A 20178-nucleotide genomic window follows, 5' to 3' on the forward strand; every position below is an offset into this window, starting at 1 on the left:
TCTCTCTCTCTCTGTCTCTCACACACACACGCACACACACACAAACTCGTACATCACCATAAATAAATGAGACTTCCGATCATAACTTTGTAAATGGTCACACATAGAAACTTACAAGTTCACATCAATTGTGGTCAAGATATACAGACTCTTCTTAACCTGTAATCCACTCTTCTGGGAGCTACCTCCATCACCACCACCACAACTCACAGAGCCAACTGATTACACATGTACCTGACCTTGTCCCCAGGCCATGGCTCACTGGGCTTAAGGTGGGCAGCTGCCTCAAACTAAGCCAGCACCAGGAATAAGAAACTGGGACTAGAGTTCACAGGGGCCAGGCAGCGGGTAACTGTTCTCAAACTGAGCGCTCCTGAATCCATAAGCCTTAGGGTGGTCACCTTCTGCAGGTGCACAGAGAAGCAGAGAAGACCATTCTGCTGAGAGAGAAGAACAAAGCAAACAGATAGAGGCAGGAATGATAACATCATGGCCTTTAATAGAGAGACAATTACTACTGCCTTAACTTCTCATAACTTTCCTACTCCTAGTTACTGCCTCTCACAACATCTGGCTGCATTTCCTGTCACTGTGTCATGTCTCACAAATTCCCCATTACCGCCAAAACCAGCTCAAGTGTGTCCACCTCCTGCAACCAAAGTCTTGCTTAAATAATTCCGCAAGAGTCAACAAGCAACCCATAAGGGAACTGAGGAGTCAATACAAATGAAAACAGAGGGAACTAATCCAGTAAGGTACACATTGAAGAATCCTTGACTACGTTGGCATGGTGCATCCACGGCCACAAAGCTCACAGACATGAGTCCGTTGGTTCAGTAATTTATGTGTGAGGCTTTGTCTGCCCAGCACCCAGTCTCACGTTGCTAAGCAGCTCCTCCTTTTCTCAGTCCAACCATTTTTAAACTACTTTATTGAGGTACAATTGACATATAAAAAGCTGTACATATTTAATATTTACATCTCAATTAGCTTGGGAATAAGTATACTCCTATGAAGCCATCACTGCCATCAAGGCCATAAACATATCTGTCACCTTCTGAAGTGTCCTCCTGCCCCTTAATTATTACCATTATTATTACTATTATTGGTAAGAACATATAACATAAGATATACCCTCTTAGCAATTTTAAGTACACAATACGGTATTGTTACTTACAGGTACTATGTGATATATTAATAGTAAACCTCCAGAACTTATTTATCTTGTATAACTGAAACTTTGTACCCTTTATCACATCTGCATTTCCACTTTTCTCCTGCTCCTGACAACCAGTATTCTCTCTTCTTTAAATTTGACTATTTTAGATTCCACATGTAAGCAAGCTCTTGCAGGAAATGTCTTTTTATGTCTGTCTTATTTCACTCAACATAATTCCCTCCAGATCCATCCATATTGTCACAAATGTTAGGATTTCCTTCTTTTTTAAGGCTGAATGAATATTCCAGTGTGTGTGTGTGTGTGTGTGTATATATATATATATATATATATACACCACAATTTCCTTATCCATTCATCCATCAGTTAACATTTAGGTTCTTTCCATATCTTGGCTATGTGAACAGTGTTGCAAACTCCAACCAGCTTACCCCATCCTCAGTTACAGTACATCGGGTACATGACCCAACTCATACTGATACAAATCTTCCTGATATTATTCAAGCTGAAACTGAAGGAAGAGGTGCAGTTCCTCTTCCTCTCATGCTGCAAAACACAAGGTGGTAGAGCTGTCAGTCCGCTAGATCAAGGTGGGGTTATGTCACTTGCAACAACAACCAACAACCGTAACAAAAGAGTCCTTCCTAATGTGTGTTTGCCTCATGAATATTTACTCCCAACCACTGTGTGCCAGGTGCAATATTAGATTCTGAGGATACGACGGTCAACAAGGTAGGTGTGTATGTGTCTTCATAGGATTCATAGTCTTCACACCTCCAGAAAACTACATCACCACATAATATATGCAACGATGAAGGAGGCACAGGGTTTTGTGGGAGAACAGAAGAGGAACACCCCACTCAAGCATGGGAGTGGGGTTAGAGGAGGAAGCTGGAGGAAGAGGGAGGATGAGAAGCCCCAAAGTAAGAGAAAGCATGGGTGGGGAATTCAGGCAATTATAAGTCACAGAGCTAAACTGTAACATCCAGAGGGAAAAGCAAGAGGAGCAGCCTACAGGGCAAGGCGGGCTCCGATCTCCACACTCACATTCCTTCAATCTTCTCAAGGGCCTCAGGATTGGGGTATAGTTCGGGACTTGAGAACTTCCAGCAGGGGAGGCTTGGGGTGGCAATCTTTTTGGAAGTGGGGGAAGGGTTAGCAACTGTTCAATTTGCATTTTCCTCCTTACATTGTATACTTGTTTGGAGGAAGGGGAGTTGGAGAGCTAATTTTAATTATAGGGTCTTATACCCAGAAAAACAACTCAAGTCAAAGAATATCTCTGTTGATTGTTGCATGTAACACGGTGGCTGGGCCCTCGGAAGCTCTGCCCCAAATGTTGGTCACTTAAGCTAGCTTCCTTTTCTGAGGCCAGGGGCTTTCACAGGGAAGGTATTCAGACCATGGGATTTTGCAGTGCGTCAGAATTCCTGGAGAGACTGGCCTACAAACCTCTCTGTGCTCAGTAACAGGAACGGGTGATCAACCTGTGGTCTCTTACAACGGATTGCAACATTGGCAAAAGGAGGTTGTGCCCAGGAACCAACAACCCAAAGTCTGGGGTTGCCTCAGACCTAAAGCTGTCTCAGATGGCTGAGTTTCAGGGCTAGGGCTAAGGCCATGAACTTACACCTCAGGAGGGCCTGTTTGTCTTGTTCTGTTGTAAAAACAGGGTGCACATCTAACCCAGACTGGCCTCTTTGCCCCTGCAAGTAAGGGGTCTGACTGATAGAGGATGGTTTTTGTGTATGCATACGAAGCCTAGCATGCAATAGAGGTTATCATGTGAAGCATTTAATGGCTGGATCCTCACCTGTGTAAATGTAAAGGAAGGACTGAAGGGAAAGAACAGTTGAGCTGCAATGCAGTCCTAATGCGAGCCTCAGTCCATTCACCAGGAGGTACGGTGGCCCTGGCAAGAGAGCCAGGCCTTTATACACCCACATTGAGCAGTCATTGGATGCAGGCTTCACCTGGGGAAAGAAGGTGACCTCTTGAGCTATGGGCCATTCTTATGGATCGGGGTGGGGTTCGGAAACTAGGCAGTGTACGACAGTATCCATGCCATTCTGTGAACTATCTCCTTGAATTTCCACAACAGTATTCAGAATATATTATTATTATCTTCATTTTACAGATGAATAAACTGAGGCACAGAGCTGTGTGACTGTGAGCCACTTGGCCACCATAGTGCCTTTTCCGTAAATAAACACTAGATATGTAGTCAGGAAATGCCAGTTCAGCTAATCTTAACTTCTCATTTACCCACACACTGTCCCTTAGACAAGTCTTTCAACCTTTTTGAGATTCAGTTTTCCCAGCTTTAAAATGAGGATTATAATGCTTAACCTACCTTTTACTTGTCTCATAGAATTGCTGCCAAGATCAATTCTAAACAAGCCTTTATATATGAGTGTACTTTGTGAACTGCAAATTCTAGACAAATGTAAGAAAGAATGCTTATTACACATAAAAGGCAGTATGTAGTCAAACAGATGGCAGCATAGGACCTCTCCAAAACCTCTATTGATAATCAGGATGCTAAGCATTTTGGTTACTCCAACAGGCAGAGGCCAAATGCAAACTTTTCCATTTGATAAATGGAGAGACAGAAGTAAGTATCAGGGAGGTTGGTAGGCGTAACTCAGCCCAGAAATTAGTTCTTGGGATCCATTTCCAACACGTGGACTTAGTATGGCTCTGATGACACAATGGAAACCAGAGGCAGCCTACCCAAGAGGATATGGACTCCCATAGTGGGATAGGAAGGAGTTAACATTTGTGAAACACCCACCTGTGCCAGACACTATGCCAGGTGCTTTATATAGGTTGTGTTTTTATCTCTTTAAGAATCACAGGCACTTTACCATGGACAAGTCAGAGGTTCAAAGAGAAGGAGTGATGGTAACTTGTAAAGGATGCAGAGCTAAGAAAGAGCAGTGTCTGGCTTTCTTTAGCACACCTAATTATCTTCATGCAAGGTGAGGACCCTGCTCCAATGCCTCAGGAGTCTGAAGGCGCACTGGGAGCTACAGAGGCTGGCCAGCATTGGAATCTGTTTCTACCCAGGAGTTCAAACTGTGTGAGGGGTGAATGTCTTTGTCTCTTGCAGCACAACCTACCTCTTTAATTTTGGGATGGTCCAAGAACCTGATGTGGTTGATTAGAGAAAGTTGCAAAATTAGGATGGCTTGGAAAGCTAGGATAGCAAACCCACAGCACAGAAAAAAAGCTTCTGTGAGGAACAAGGGGCACCAAGAAGAAACATTCCCATAAACCCCAGAATGACAATTGTTTCCTCAAAGGCTTCAGAGTAAGACCTGGGATTTGAGTGTTGGCACTACTGCCAGACCAGAACAGGACTGTGCTTGCATGTGTACATGTGCATGTGTGTGAGTGTTCATGCAGTGATTGATACGGAGTCAGATATACCATGAGGCCTCTTTTTTCATCTGCAACCATAAAAGGCTCCATCCAGATCTATCTAAACACGTTTTGAAGGTGACTGTGGTCCTTTGGTAAAGGCACAACACTTCTCTTGCTGATGGATAATGTGAAATAGGTCTCCAGGTGAGGTGTGAGGATCAATGAGCAGGAAGCAGAGTCAAGAAGAAACCAAGGCGTGGCCCAAATCTTTTTCTCTATGGGGAAATTTCCCCATCTGTAAAATGGGGATGAAGACAGCACCTTGGTAATATGGGTAAAGTTCGTAGTAGGACAATGCAAATATGGTAAGTGCATGTCGGCCGATAGCCATGGCTCTTCCAAAATTTTATATATGCTGAGGTTATTTTTTTTTGCAGTCATAAGAGTTTAGAAGTGTCATACATTTGTTGAGAATTAATGTATCATCACTATGTTGTGCCTTTCCCCCTTCCTGTTTTCTTAGTGAAATTCAGCTCTGATACAAAAAGGGTGAACCCAGCTCTCTTCTAGTTAGACTGCGTTCTTCCATCCCTTTACTTTCAGCTTTTCTGTGTTTAATATTTTAGGACTGTGTCCTGGAAACAGCATTGCCAGATTTTAAAATCCAATCTGACAATATGCCTTTCAACTAGGAAGTTTAGTTTGTTTTCATTTTTTGTAATCTTTAATGTATTTGAATTTGTTTTACTTTTTTTTTTTTTTTTTTTTTTTTTTTTTTTTTTTTTTTTTTTTTTTTTTTTTTTTTTTTTTTTTTTTTTTTTTTTTTTTTTTTTTTTTTTTTTTTTTTTTTTTTGAGATGGAGTTTCGCTCTTGTTGCCCAGGCTGGAATGCAATAGTGCAATCTCGGCTCACCACAACCTCCGCCTCCAGGGCTCAAGCGATTCTCCTGCCTCAACCTCCTGAGTAGCTGGGATTACAGGCATGCGCAACCACACCCGACTAATTTTGTATTGTTAGTAGAGACGGGATTTCTCCATGTTGGTCAGGCTGGTCTTGAACTCCCGACCTCAGATGATCCACCTACCTCAGCCTCCCAAAGTGCTGGGATTACAGGTGTGACTGAATTTTGAATTTTATTTTAGCCCCTTTTCAATGCTTCCTTCTTTTCTCTCACCTTATTCTTTATTTTAGGTGGGGATGTTGGTGGTTGCTATTGTTTTCTTATTCCATCCCCCTTCCCATATTGATTTTGAAGTTATATACTCTGTGTCTCTTCTTTTAGTGGTTACTATTAAATTTTTATCATGACTATTTTACTTTTCAGGGTCTAAAATTAATAAATATCTAATCCCCCTACCAAAAAAATATGATTTATGAGTATTTTTAACTTCAATCATCTCCCTCTCAACTTATAGGCTTAACATTTTAATTTGTCTTAACGTTTTAGTTCTGCCCTTTTCTAACCCCACGTTTAGACTTATTTTTCAGAGAAGATTTGTTTAGATTATTCTACATGTTTACTGATTTCTTCCTCACCATTTTTACTGACATCCAAGGTCCCCTGTGATAAGCAGAATAATGTCCCTACTCCACCACCCACAATGCCCACATCCTATTTTTCCCTTGGGCCTATTACTATGTTAGGTTACATGGCAAAAAAAGAAAAGAAGCCACTAGCTAAGGAATGCAAATGCCTCTAGAAGTTAGAGAAATATCATCTCCAGAGCCTCCAGCGGCCCTGCTGATACCCTGATTGTAGCCCAGTAAGACTTCAGACCAGAAATCAGGAGGTTAAATTTCTGACCTAGAGAACTGAAAGATAATTTTGTGTTGTTTAAAGCCACTAAGTTTGTGGTAATTTCTTATAGCAACTAATAGGAAACCAATATACCAGCCTTTGGGGATCATTTTTCTTCCCTTCGAAACATCCTAGATATTCTTATCGGTTGTAACATAACAAAAGAATAAATGCTTGAGGTGATGAATACCCCCCAAAATTTTTAAAAAAATATTTATAAAAGAAGCGCCTTATATATTCGTTTCGGAAGTAATCTCATTCATTGTTTATCCAGAAATGTCTTTATGGTGTACTTCTTAAAAGATTGTATTGGTTTGGTTTGGTTTGGTTTGGCTTGGTTTTGAGGCAGACTCTCATTCTGTCTCCCAGACTGGAGTGCAGTGGCACTATCTCAGCTCACTGCAACCTCTACCTCCTGAGTTCAAGCAATTCCCCTGTCTCAGCCTCCCAAGTAGCTGGGATTACAGGTGTGTACCCCCCCCCATGGCTAATTTTTTTTTTTTTTTTTTTTTTTTTTTTGTATTTTTAGTAGAGACGGGGTTTCACCATGTTGGCCAGGATGGTCTCAAACTCCTGACCTCAAGTGATCCACATTCCTTGGCCTCTCAAAGTGCTAGGATTACAGGCATGAGCCACCATGCCCAGCCAAAAGATATTTTTGATAGGTACACAATTTTATATTAACAGTTAGTTTTTCTCTCACCACTTTCAAGATGTCATTCAACTGTCTCCTTGCTTTCATTGTTGTTGAGAAGTCAGCTGTCATTCTACTTGTGAAATAATATCTTTAGCTTTGGTGATTTATAGATTCATTATAATGTATCGCCGGTGAATTTCTCTTCATTTATCCTTTGTAAAAGCTGTGTTTCTGAGATCTGTAGATTCATTTATTTATCAGTTCTGGAATAGCCTCAGACATTAACTCCTCAATATTGGTGCTCTCTCTCTATTTTCACCTTAAGGTGCTGTGATTAGATGTCTATCAGGTCTTCTTATACTATCCTCATAGTGTCTTAACGTATCTATCATATATTGAATTGTCCTATGTTGTCATTTTGCGTTCTGTGTAATAGTTTTTGAAATCTTTCAGCACAATAGTTTTATTTAACTGTATTCATTTTGCTGTTTAAACCTATTGACTTGAGTTTTTACTTCAACAACTGTATGTATTATTTCTAAAAGCTCAATTTAATTCTTTCTCAAACATGCCAGTTCATTTGCTATTCTTGCTTCTTGTTCACTTTTTAATTTGATCTATTTTCTTTAAATCTTTCAAACATAGTTATATTAAATTCTGAATCTGATAAGTCTGGTTTCTGAGGGCCTCAGTCTGCTAGTTTTGTTTTACCCTCTGAGGTTCCCACATCACTGGGACCACTTCATGCCTGAAGTTGAAAGTTTGAGCAGTGAGGTCAGATTCCTACCTGGTACTCTAAAGTCCACTTAGTGATAACTTCAAAACTCTCAAAAAAAGGAAAGGAAAGAGAGACCACATTAAATTGTTTATAATATTGACCCTCTAACACAAAATTTAACAATTAGCTCTTTGCCAGGACAGGTAAAAATAAGCAATAATTAAACATTTTGGTTAAAGCAGTTATTATAGAACAATGTTTCTTAACCTGAGAGCATTTTGTGGATATACTTCAGGGGATCTATCAACTTGTTTAAATTTTATGTACTAAATCAGGTTCATTTTAGGGATAAGAATGCATATCTCAAAATAATTTATAATCCCCAAAAACGTCAAGAATTACTGCCCAGGAAAACTTCAAAATAAAATAAGTTATTGTTTTGTATCTTTATTCACTATTCCTTTGCTGTTCTTGTTCTTTATTCATTCCCTTGCTTAGCCTCTAATAAGAAAGACCCTTTTCTTATTTTATCACATGATTTTGGAGTCATACAATTGGAATACTAAATTCCAGTAAAGAAGTGAGCAAAGGCAATTGTGCAAAAAGTAGAATTTAGACAGAAAATAAAAATACGGAAAATGCTTAACTTTCATCAATAACAAGGAATTTATAGTTAAAATGAGCCATTAACAACTAATGAATTAGCAGAAAATAGGAAAAGCCCATTTTCCAACATAGGTGAGATTGCCGTGAAATGGGATGCCAGCAATAGGCTCTCGTTCCAACTCTTCCAGAAGGTGATTGAGTGACATGTATCAAAAGTCATGAAAACATTACTAATCTTTTGATTAATTAATCTAATTTCAGGTAACAGGACAATACAAAATAATTCAAAGAATAAAAACCACATGATTATTTCAACATAGTTAAAAATAGCAAAACATTAGAGGTAATCTCAATGTGCAAAAGGGAAAATTAACTAATAATGCTACATTTACAGACAATTGTACAGCTGTTTGAAATGCTTAATTTTGAATATGAAGTAGTAAACATGAAAAGTGCTTATAACACACTGTTAATGTCATCTCACCCAACTGGGGAATCAAAAAAGGGAAGGAGATTTCTGAGCTGCACAGTTCTCAGAAGAGATGGAATTCGGATGTCAATTTTCCCCAATTTTAAAAAAGTTCCGAGCAGATGGTTGTGCCTCATGATTGGATGACCATATTGTTTGAGTGGCAAACTGTGAAGCCTGTAACTACATAATAGAGTTTACATTTCTAATCAATTCTCACCTAAAATTTACCCTGATATATCTTTAATGAGTGACAGAATGATTACTGAGCAGGATGATAAGTAAGCCCAACATTTGTGTTGTCATGAGAGATGATATATAATCACCACAGCCCTAGTACTCAGCTGGAAATGTTAAGGTTTTCTTTTCACAGAATCTTCAGTCATCAGCTATGCCAGCAGTAGCCCCTGACGTCATAAGCTCCTGACTCATTGTGTTCATCAGCCTAGTACTCACTCCTTCCAAACGTGGCCACCATCTTCATGCCTTTCTGGATGTTCTACCTCTACCCACAATGTGCTTCTAGCCAGAAACTCATCCATCCCTGAGCGCAGCTACAAGGCCACCTCCTCTGAAAGATCTCCTCTGTGCATTCCTCTATTAGTGTTACAACTTCCTTTCAGGGTTCCCATGTCTTTGTTTTCATATCTACATCGCTACACTGTGTTATGGTAATTTGTGATTCCATCTGTTTTCCCGCTGGGACTGGGAGTTTCTCCAAATCAGAACTACATTTAACTCATGGCAAAATAAATCAGATGTGGAATTTGGAGTTGGATAAACCTGGTTTTCAATTCCAGCTGGACAACTTACTTGCTACGTGACTTTGGCCAAGTTACTGGGCCTTTCTGACCTTCTGTTTCTTTATCAGTATAATGGGACTCAAAAACAACCTGTCTCATAAAGCTCTTTGGCACATGCTAAGTGCCCAATAAATGTTAGCCATGCACTCAGGCTTGCAGGCTACTGGGGTAAACCAAGACCAAAGTCTTTGACTCCTCGCTCAGCATCATATATAAAAACTAAAGGGAGGTGTTGAAATCCCAAAACGCCCCAGTTACTTGAGCCAACAAGACTCCAACTCCAAGTCATCAGTTACTCTTCTGTCTCCTGGGAGCACTCAGACACTGCGGAAATCCCTTTGCATACCTTTTGCCCCCACTGTGAGAAAGCACAGGAATAGACATGTGGGGGCAGGAGGATTCAGATTCTCTACCCACTTCCCAGCCTTTCATCCCTCCCTGCACTGGACCAACAGACAGTGAGTCACTACTAACACCCCCCAGAACACCCACTAGTCTTACAGCTGGTGACTTCATGCTGTGAGGAAATTTTCCTCTGAGAAGCATCTCCTCCAGGTTACCAAAGATTCACTCCTCTCCAAGTAGCATTGCCCTGAACTTTATTTACCTCTAACCTTTCAAAGTGACCCGCTAACACTGACAATACCTCTGCCTCACTCTGCGTGTTACTGAGAAGACTCCAGACATTACTCAGGAACTCTCTTGACTTCCTTCCTCAGTGCTTCAGTAGAACCATAGTACCATGTAATGATGAAAATCACTCTGTCTAGTCTTAGTCACATCTCTTAACCCCTGGCCACTTACATGGGACACTTAACTGAGAAAATTTGGTTTCAGGGAAAAAAAAAAAAAAAAAAAAACACCCCTGGATGCCATAAAATTAAATAAAATAACTTGGTGAAAGAACCAAAAACCTTGTAGGTACTCAACACGTATTGAACATTACCTACTTCTGTCCCTTTTACAATAGTGTTGCTCCTTCCTTTCTCTCTTTGAAGTTCCAGCTTTTGATGGACAGCTCCCCAGTAATATGCATATGACACCCAGAATGTCCCAAATAGAATCTATCACCTTCCCACCCCACCCTCTGCTCTCCCCAACCATCTTTCTTCTGACTGCTGTATTTCTGTTGATGGCACAACCCTTCTTGTATTAGTTTCCCACTGCTGCTGTAACAAATTACCACAAACCTAGTGCCTTAAAACACAAATTTATCCTCTTACAGTTCTGTAGGTCAGAAGTCTGACAGAGGTGACACTAGGCTCAAATCAAGGTGTCAGCACTGCTGTGATCTTTCTGGACTCTAGGGGAGAATCCATTTCTGCATTGCTGCCAGCTGCTAGAGGCCACCCACATTCCTTGCCTCATGGTCGCATCACTTCAATCTCTCCTTTTATCAGCACATCTCCTTCACAATTCAATCTCCTGTGTCCCTATTTCAAGAACACTTGCTGTTACATTGGACACACCTGGATAATCCAGGAGAGTCTTTCTATCTTGAGATCCTTAGTTGAATCCCATCTGCAAAATCCTTTTTTCTATGTTAGGTTAACACTTGGATTGATTCTAGACATTAGGAGACGGATGTCTTTGAGGGCCATACTACTACTTACCATGCCTCTCCCAGACTCCCAGGCCTGTGACATCAGGACCACCTGTGACTCCTCCACCTCCATTCCGATGCCATCTCCCCTCACAGGATGCAGTGACAGCACCAGGTCGTGTGCCCACTCTGATCTACTGATACAGGCTGCCTGAACTATGATGCTGAGGACTGTGAGGTTGTGTCTTTGATTCCAAGAAAGTATTGTCTGATCAAGTAGTCATGTCTGCTGTGGGCATGGGATGTCAGGTCAGCATGAGTACTTTGCACCTCCATCCCAGCTCCTCCTGTGCCTTGTCAGGCCTCTGAGCCCAAGCTAAGCCCTCATATCCCCTGTGACCTGCACGTATACATCCACATGGCCTGAAGCAAGTGAAGAATCACAAAAGAAGTGAAAATGGCCAGTTCCTGCCTTAACTGATGGCATTACACCATTGTGATTTGTTCCTGCCCCACCCTAACTGAGCGATTAACCTTGTGACATTCCTTCTCCTGGCTCAGAACCTCCCCAACTCAGCACCTTGTGACCCCTGCCTCTGTCCATGAGAGAAAAACCCCCTTTGACTGTAATTTTCCACTACCCACCCAAATCCTATAAAACAGCCCCACGCCTATCTCCCTTTGCTGACTCTCTTTTCGGACTCAGCCCACCTGCACCCAGGTGAAATAAACAGCCTTGTTGCTCAAATGAAGCCTATTTGGTGGTCTCTTCACACGGACGCACATGACCCACCTGACCTCTCCTTCCCTAGCCCACCGTCTTCCCCCCTTCCCCAGTTAGAGCTCCTTGTCCAAACCATTGTAATAGCTCTGTGTGAACTGAATCCCTCCATAATCCACATACCAAAGTCCTAACTCCCAAAGTGGCTACATTTGAAGATAGAGCCTATAAGAAAGTAATTTAAGTTAAATAAGGTCCTGACACAATAGAATTGATGTCCTTATAAGAAGAGGTAGAGACACCAGAGAGTTCTCACCGTCCCTGTGCCTGTGCAGACACCAAGGAAAGGAGAAGGTTGCTGTCTGCCAGCCAGCAAGTGGATGATCTGAGACTTGGTCACAGCCTCCAGAACTGGGAGCAAATACATTCCTGTTGGTTAAGCCGCCCAGCCTGTGATATTTTGTTATGGTAGCCTGAGGTGACTAAGACAAGTTCCTTAAGAATAAAAGTCTCTCTTCTCCAGCTCCAATCTGCCTCTATACTATTGCAAGATATTTCAGAGCGGTGGTTTCCACATGTTGGTCCTTAGACCAGTGCCAGTTTTAATAATGAGCCAAATGAAATGAGAAAATCGAGAGCCCAGAGCTTGATATTTCAATACATTGGGATGCTATTCCCTCTTGAGAAGGGCAGTCCTTTCTTCTGAGATCATGCTCACCGAGTGGAGAGGAAATGTAAAACTGGCCTTTCTTCTATGAAATAGTGGTTATAGTAGGTGCAACTTGTTATTTTATCAATGTTCTTGTAAAATTAAAAGTTGTTTTCCCAAGTTTTAAAAGATTACTGGTATGATATATTAAAATACCTGTGAATGCCGGTTTTACATCACAGCTCTAATCACATCAGGCCTCCTGCTCCCAATCTTAAAATGTGAACACCTCTTCCCACAGGTGGAAGGAAACCCCCTCACTATCCCAACTCCTACTCCCCACCCCCACTGCATTCACCAATAAGGACAAAGGTCAACAAGCAAAGACAACTTTAAGACTCTTATCAGTCTGGAGATGGCACCAGAGGAATTTACATTAGCAAGCTTTACAAACTAGCCTGTATCTGACATTTCACCTTTCCACAAGTCACTACTCTTAGAGTCTCAGAGTCCTTTTTAATTCTCTTGTCATGTCTCTAAAACCTTACTGTTCTTTGTTGAAGACACTGTATAAACTGGAATTCAAAGCCACCTCTTTGAAAGCTACTTATTCCCTGGGTGTCTCCCATGTATATATGAAATATACATATTAATAAACATCTGCTTGCTTTTCTCTTATTAATCTGCTCATTCCAACTAAGAACTTACGAGAACTGAGAAAAAAATAGTTTTCCTCTCCTACAAAGTCTTCCTGATCGCCCAGCCACTGGCAGTCTCCTCTTCCTCACAGGTCTTTTGGATCTTCTTTGTGGCATTTAAATCTTGGCTTGTTTGAGCTTGTTAGCCACCCTGTGCTAAGAAGGAGCATGAATATGTGGTGATTACAAACATGGCTTTCTGTCAGAACGCTCTAAATTTGATTCTTGTCGGCACCACTTACTAACTGGGATAAGTTTCTTAACCTCTCTGAGCCTCAGTTTCTTCATCTGTGTGATAGGGTGATAGAAGTGCCTCCGAGGTGGGCCCTATGGGAAGTGAAGTGGCACAGTGCCTCCAAGGGAAACCTTTAAGCCAACCTCATAGCTGTGAGGACCACAGCTTATCCTTCTGCGTCTCCCTCAGGGGCCAGTGCTTGGCCTGACAGACTCCTGTCCTCACCTCCTCATTTGCTGCTTGTCTTGTGACTAGCACAAGGCTCAGCTGGTACCTGTTGGCCTGGACGTGAATGCACCTGGCCTCAAAATAATCTCCAGCTTTCCAGCTTTTTTTTTTTTCCCCTGAGATGGAGTCTCGCTCTGTGGCCCAGGTTGGAGTGCAGTGGCGCGATCTCAGCTTATTGCAAGCTCCGCCTCCCGGGTTCACACCATTCTCCTGCCTCAGTCTCCCAAGTAGCTGGCACTGCAGGTGCCCACCACCACACCCGGCTAATTTTTTTGTATTTTTTTAGTAGAGACAGGGTTTCACCATGTTAGCCAGGATGGTCTCGATCTCCTGACCTCGGTCACCCAAAGAACTGGGATTGTAGGCGTGGTCCAGGTTTTAAGAAGGAAGAGGATGCTGAGGAAACATGGCAGATAGGAGGCAGGACTAACTTGCAGCTCCCTCAGACAAACAGAGCAGTGCATGGAGACCCACATCGTGAACTTTGGCCCCAAGCACTTCCACAGAAACATACCAGGAAAGCCAAGAGAGTCCACAGACCCTTTGAAGGAGGTGGATTGCCACTGCAGGCTCCATGGGACAGTCGAGGAACTGTGAGTTCGCTTGTTTTCTCAGCTGGGAGGCTTGTAGCCTGGGGCAAGTCCTCAGCCTTGCTCACCAGCTTCCTGGAAATAAATTCAGTGCTGTTGGTGGGACATGGTGGGAGTGAAACCGGACTTCTGGGCTGTGGGCTGCATGGAAACTGGGTGAGGCCTGTGGCTGCCAGCTTTCTCCTACTTCCCCAGCAATCTGTGTGACACAGCAGAAGCAGCCATAATCCACCTGGGAACATAACTCGATTGGCCTGGGAATCACACACCCAGACCCCATAACTGCCACAGCAAGCCCTGCCCAAGGAGAGTATGAGCTCAGACACACCTAATCCTGGCCCTACCTGATGATCTTTCTCTACCCGCCCTGACAGCCAAATACAAATGACATAATCTCTTGGGAGCTTTAAGGCCAGGAGTGGGTCTCACCCACTGCCTGATCCTCCCTGTACTGATGCATTCTTGAAATCACCAACTCCTAGTTGGAGGCCAACCAACATAAAATCAGTGCAGTTAACAAAAATACAAGGACCCTCACAGAGCCTACTTCACTCCCCTGCTGCCTCCACCAAAGCAAGTGCTGGAATCCGTGGCTGATAGACCTGAAGACAGATCATATCACAGGATTCTGCAGATACTCCCTAGTACTAGCCCAGAGCCCAGTAGCTTCACTGGGTGACCAGGTCCAGGAGAGAAATAACAATCACTGCAGTTCAGCTCTAAGGAATCCCCATCCCTACGGGAAGGGAGAGCAGCACATCAAGGGAGCACCCCGAGGGACCAAAGAAACTGAACAGTAGCCCTTGAGTCCCAGATCTTCTCTCTGACATAGTCTACCCAAATGAGAAGGAACCAGAAAAACTATTCTGGTAATATGACAAGATCAGAGCAGAACTAAATGAAATTGAAACAAAAAAGAAATACAAAAGAAAAATGAAACAAAAAGCTGGTTCTTTGAAAAGATAAACAAAACTTATAGACCATTAGCGAGATTAACCAAGAAAAGAAGAGAGAAGATCCAAATAAGCTCAATTAGAAATGAAATGGGAGACATTCCAATACTACAGAAATACAAAAGGTCATTCAAAGCTACTATGAACACCCTTATGTGCATAAACTAGAATACCTAGAGGAGATGGATAATTTCCTGGAAATATACAACCCTCCTGGATTAAACCAGGAAGAAACAGAAACTCTGAACAGAACAATAATGAGCAGTGAGATTGAAATGGTAATTGAAAGTAATTGTAATGGAAATGGTAACAAAAAAACATCCAGGACCAGATAGATTCACAGCTGACTTCTATCAGACATTCAAAGAAGAATTGGTATCAATACTATTGACACTATTCCAAAAAATAGAGAAAGAGAGAATCCTCACTAAATCATTCTATGAAGCCAATATCACCCTAATGCCAAACCAGGAAAGGACATAACAAAAAAAGAAAACTACAGACAAATATCCCTGATGAAGATGATACAAAAACCCTCACCAAAATACTAGCTAATTGAATCCAGCAGCATATCAAAAAGATAATCCACCATGATCAGGTGGGTTTCACACCAGGAATGCAGGGATAGTTTAACATTCACAAGTCAATAAATGTGATACATTACATAATGAGAATTAAAACAAAATCATGTGATTATCTCAATAGATGCAGAAAAAGCCTGTGACAAAATCCAGCATCCTTTTATGATTAAAAACCTCAGCAAAATTGGCATAGAAGGGACATACCTTAAGGTAATAAAAGCTATCTATGACAAACTCACAGCCAACATTATACTGAACTGGAAAAAGTTGAAAGTATTCCCCCTGAGAACTGGAACAAGACAAGAATGCCCACTTTCACCACTTCTATGTAACATAGTACTGGAAGTCCTAGCCAGAAAAATCAGAGAAGAGAAAGAAATAAAGGACATCCAAACCAGTAAAAAGAAAGTCAAACTGTCGCTGTTTGCTGATGACATGATTGTATACTTAGAAAACCCTAAAGACTCATCCAGAAAGTTCCTAGAACTGGTAAATGAATTCGGCAAAGTTTTAGGATACAAAATTAGTGTACACTAATCAGTAGCTCTGCTATACACCAACAGCAACCAAGCTGAGAATCAAATCAAGAACTCAATCCCTTTTACAACAGTTGCAAAAAAGTAAAAATAAAAATAAATACTTAGGAATGTACTTAACAAAGGAGGTGAAAGACCTCTACAAGGAAAACTACGAAACACTGCTGAAAGAAATCATAGATGACACAAACAAATGGAAACACATCTCATGCTCATGGATGGGTAGAATCAGTATTGTGAAAATGACCATGCTGCCAAAAGCAATCTACAAATTCAATGCAATTCCCATCAAAATACCACCATCATTTTCACAGAACTAGAAAAAACAATCCTAAAATTCGTAAGGAACCAAAAAAGAGCCCATATAGTCAAAGCACAACTAAGCAAAAAGGCAAATTTAGAAGCATTACATTACTCCACTTCAAGCTATACTATAAGGCCATAGTCACCAAAACAGCATAGTACTGGTATAAAAACCAGCATACAGACCAATGGAACAGAATAGAGAACCCAGAAATAAAGACAAATACTTACAGTCAACTGATCTTTGACAAAGTAAACAAAAACATAAAGTGGGGAAAGGACACCCTATTCAACAGATGGTGCTGAGATAATTGGGAAGCCACATGTAGAAAAATGAAACTGGATCCTCATCTCTCATCTTATACAAAAATCAACTTAAGATGGATCAAGAACTTAAATCTAAGACCAAAAACCATAAAAATTCTAGAAAACCCTTCTAGACATTGGGAAACCCTTCTAGACATTGGCTTTGGCAAATACTTCATTACCAAGAACCCAAAAGCAAACACAGCAAAAATAAAGACAAATAAATGGGACTTAATTAAACTAAAAAGCTTCTGCACAACAAAAGAAATAATCAACAGAGTAAACTGACAACCCATAGAGTGGGAGAAAATCTTCACAATCCATGCATCTGACAAAGGACTAATATCCAGAATCTACAAGGAACTCAAACAAATCAGCAAGAAAAAAACCAAAAAATCCCATCAAAAAGTGGGCTAAGGACACGAATAGACAATTCTCAAAAGAAGGTATACAAATGGCCAACAAGCTTGTGGAAAAATGTTCAATATCACTAACTTTCAGGGAAATGCAAATCAAAACAGCAATGCAATACCAAGTTATTCCCACAAGAATGGCCTTTAAAAAAAAAAAAAAAAAAAAAAAAGATGTTAGCATGGGTGTAGTAAAAAGGAAACACTTTTACACTGTTGGTGGGAATGTAAACTAGTGTAACCACTATGGAAAACAGTGTGGAGATTTCTTAAAGAACTGAAAATAGATCTACTCTTTGATCCAGCAATCCCACTTTTGGCTATCTATCCAGAGGAAAATAAGTCATTATATGAAAAAGATACTTGCACACGCATATTTATAGCAGCACAATTCACAATTGCAAAAATATGAAACCAGCCCGAAAGCCCATCAATCAATGAGTGAATAAAAATGTGAAATAAAATATATCACATTTTATTTTATGTGTGTGTGGGTGCTAAGCTGTAAGGACTCAAAGACATAAGAATGATACAATGGACTTTGGGGACTCAGGGGGAAAGGGTGGGAGAGGGAGTGAGGGATAAAAGACTACACAGCAGGTACAGTGTACACTGCTTGGGTGATGGGTGCACTAAAATCTCAAAAACCACCACTGAAGAACTTATTCATGTAACCAAACTCACCTGTTTCCCAGAAACCTATCAAAAAAAATGTAATCACACACAAAAAAGAAGTAATGCTGAAAATAAATGATTTTCATTCACAGCCCCCACAAAAATTTTTAGAAAAAAAAAAGGAAGAAGAGAATGTTACAGCAGAATGCTCCTTCCTCTCAGAATAGCCCCTCTCTCTCTATCTTTCATTGGCACTTTCCCACCCGCTACAAAAATCTCCCTTGATCTCTGTCCATTTTCTAAACCAGTTCTCCAGCCTTCCTGTTAATTCTGGGAACTAACCTGATTTTTTTTAAATACTTTTTTTAAAAAAATCAATTAATTTCTGTTTAAATTAGTCTGAAGCCTATTTCCACTGCTTGTTCCACAGAAACCTGACTGATGCACATGGATCCACCCACAAGGATTAATTTGCCACACTAATTGTTGTCAACACTTCGCATTTGGGTTCCTAAAGTATGTGATGTACATCACTGGTGGTACATAAGATCGATTTCGGATCTCAGGATGTATTTCTGTGTTTTAATAGTATTATTATGTGTTTATTTTAAGATGTAATAGAAATACACAGTCCATTAAACTTATGATTTCATGGATATCAGTGCCATGCCCAGGAGGAAGCAAAAGTGAGTAATCTCTATTTAAAAATATGTACAATTATACAAGCATTCACAGTGTAGTGGCTTTTACATTTTCTATCCATTAACTAAACATGGTTCCATTTGGGAATAAATTCCACACTCGTCTCATTTTGGTAGGAGACAGGGCTCTGCCTTCCATTTCATAACCAGAAAGAACCAACTACTCCCGTCCTCCACCCTGATAGTGAGGAGAGTATGGGCACATGAATCTTGGCTTATAGGCCACATGGATGCTGTTACTGAAGACTTTGAATCTGAAGGAGTAAAGCAAGACACAGAAAGCACTGGGTTACCCGTGGCAGTGGCTGCTATCCTGACCACTCACTTTATGAGTGACCATTTTGATATCACAAAGCACCAAACAAGATCCAAAACATTGCAGGAGTCTGTCAAGGGTCACACAGCTATTGAAGAGTAGGGCTCATGGTGGGACAAGACCTCTCCTCCCAGCCGCATGCCCTGTACTACATTCACTTGTAGAAGAATATCAGGTTTGTCTCTGTGAGTCAGCCACCCCATGAGCACTGTCCCCAGACATGCTGATGCTAAGCTCGGCTCTAAGCTGCACGGTGGAAACCCAGAAAAGGAGCACAGGTTTCACCTGAGAAGAATGTGAGAGTGTTGGCTCAACTTTCCACCATGGGCATAAAGGTACACAAATTGCACAGTCCCCCAGCATGGCTGGGGAGCAGGAGGGGAAAACATCCCACAGAGAGCTCTGGCTTATCCCTACTGACATATACAGACCATTTCTGGTTCCTATACCTCAGAAGATGTAGAAGAGGTAGTACAGATGGTGGCTTGGCTACTCGATGTTTCTCTTAACATCCATCCAACTCATTCCTGCAGTGCTTGGAAAGCTAAAACCCACATTTCTCAGACTCTGTTACAGCTAGAGTTCCAGATGTGACTTCAATCCTGCTAAGCAGATGCATTCATGGCAGACTTAAATTTGGAATACATCATTTAAATAGAGCCATCTATTTTCTTTCTTTCTTTCTTTCTTTTTTTTGAGATGAAGTCTCGCTCTTGTCCCCCATGCTGGCGTGCAATAGCATGATCTCGGCTCACTGCAACCTCTGCCTCCTTCCTCGGAGGAATTATCCTGCCTTGGCCCCTCTGAGTAACTGGGATTATAGGCACCTGCCACCATGCCCGGCTAATTTTTGTGTTTTTAGTAGAGACAGGGTTTCACCATTTTGACCAGGCTGGTCTGGAACTCCTGACCTCAGGTGATCCGCCCACCTCAGCCTCCCAAGGTGCTGGGATTACAGGCATGAGCCATCATGCCCAACCTAGAGCCATCTATTTCCTTACTGCATATTTTAGCAAGCACAGCATGCTTCAGGAGGCAGTTTTCTGATCTCTGGGTTATAGGTAAAGCCGTGTTTTTCTGGAGTCAACAGCTGTGTGATCCCTGCACTGGGCCCCAGTGCTGTGTTGCTGGAGCCAGCAGTGTAGCAGCATCTTCTTGACTGTGACAGAGACGATGGCTCTCCAGCAAGCCAGTTTTAGAGTATCCCTCTGGGAATTAT

The sequence above is a fragment of the Rhinopithecus bieti genome, unplaced genomic scaffold, assembly GCF_001698545.2.
Source record: "Rhinopithecus bieti isolate Rb0 unplaced genomic scaffold, ASM169854v2 scaffold_20362, whole genome shotgun sequence".
Taxonomy (NCBI): Eukaryota; Metazoa; Chordata; class Mammalia; order Primates; family Cercopithecidae; genus Rhinopithecus; species Rhinopithecus bieti.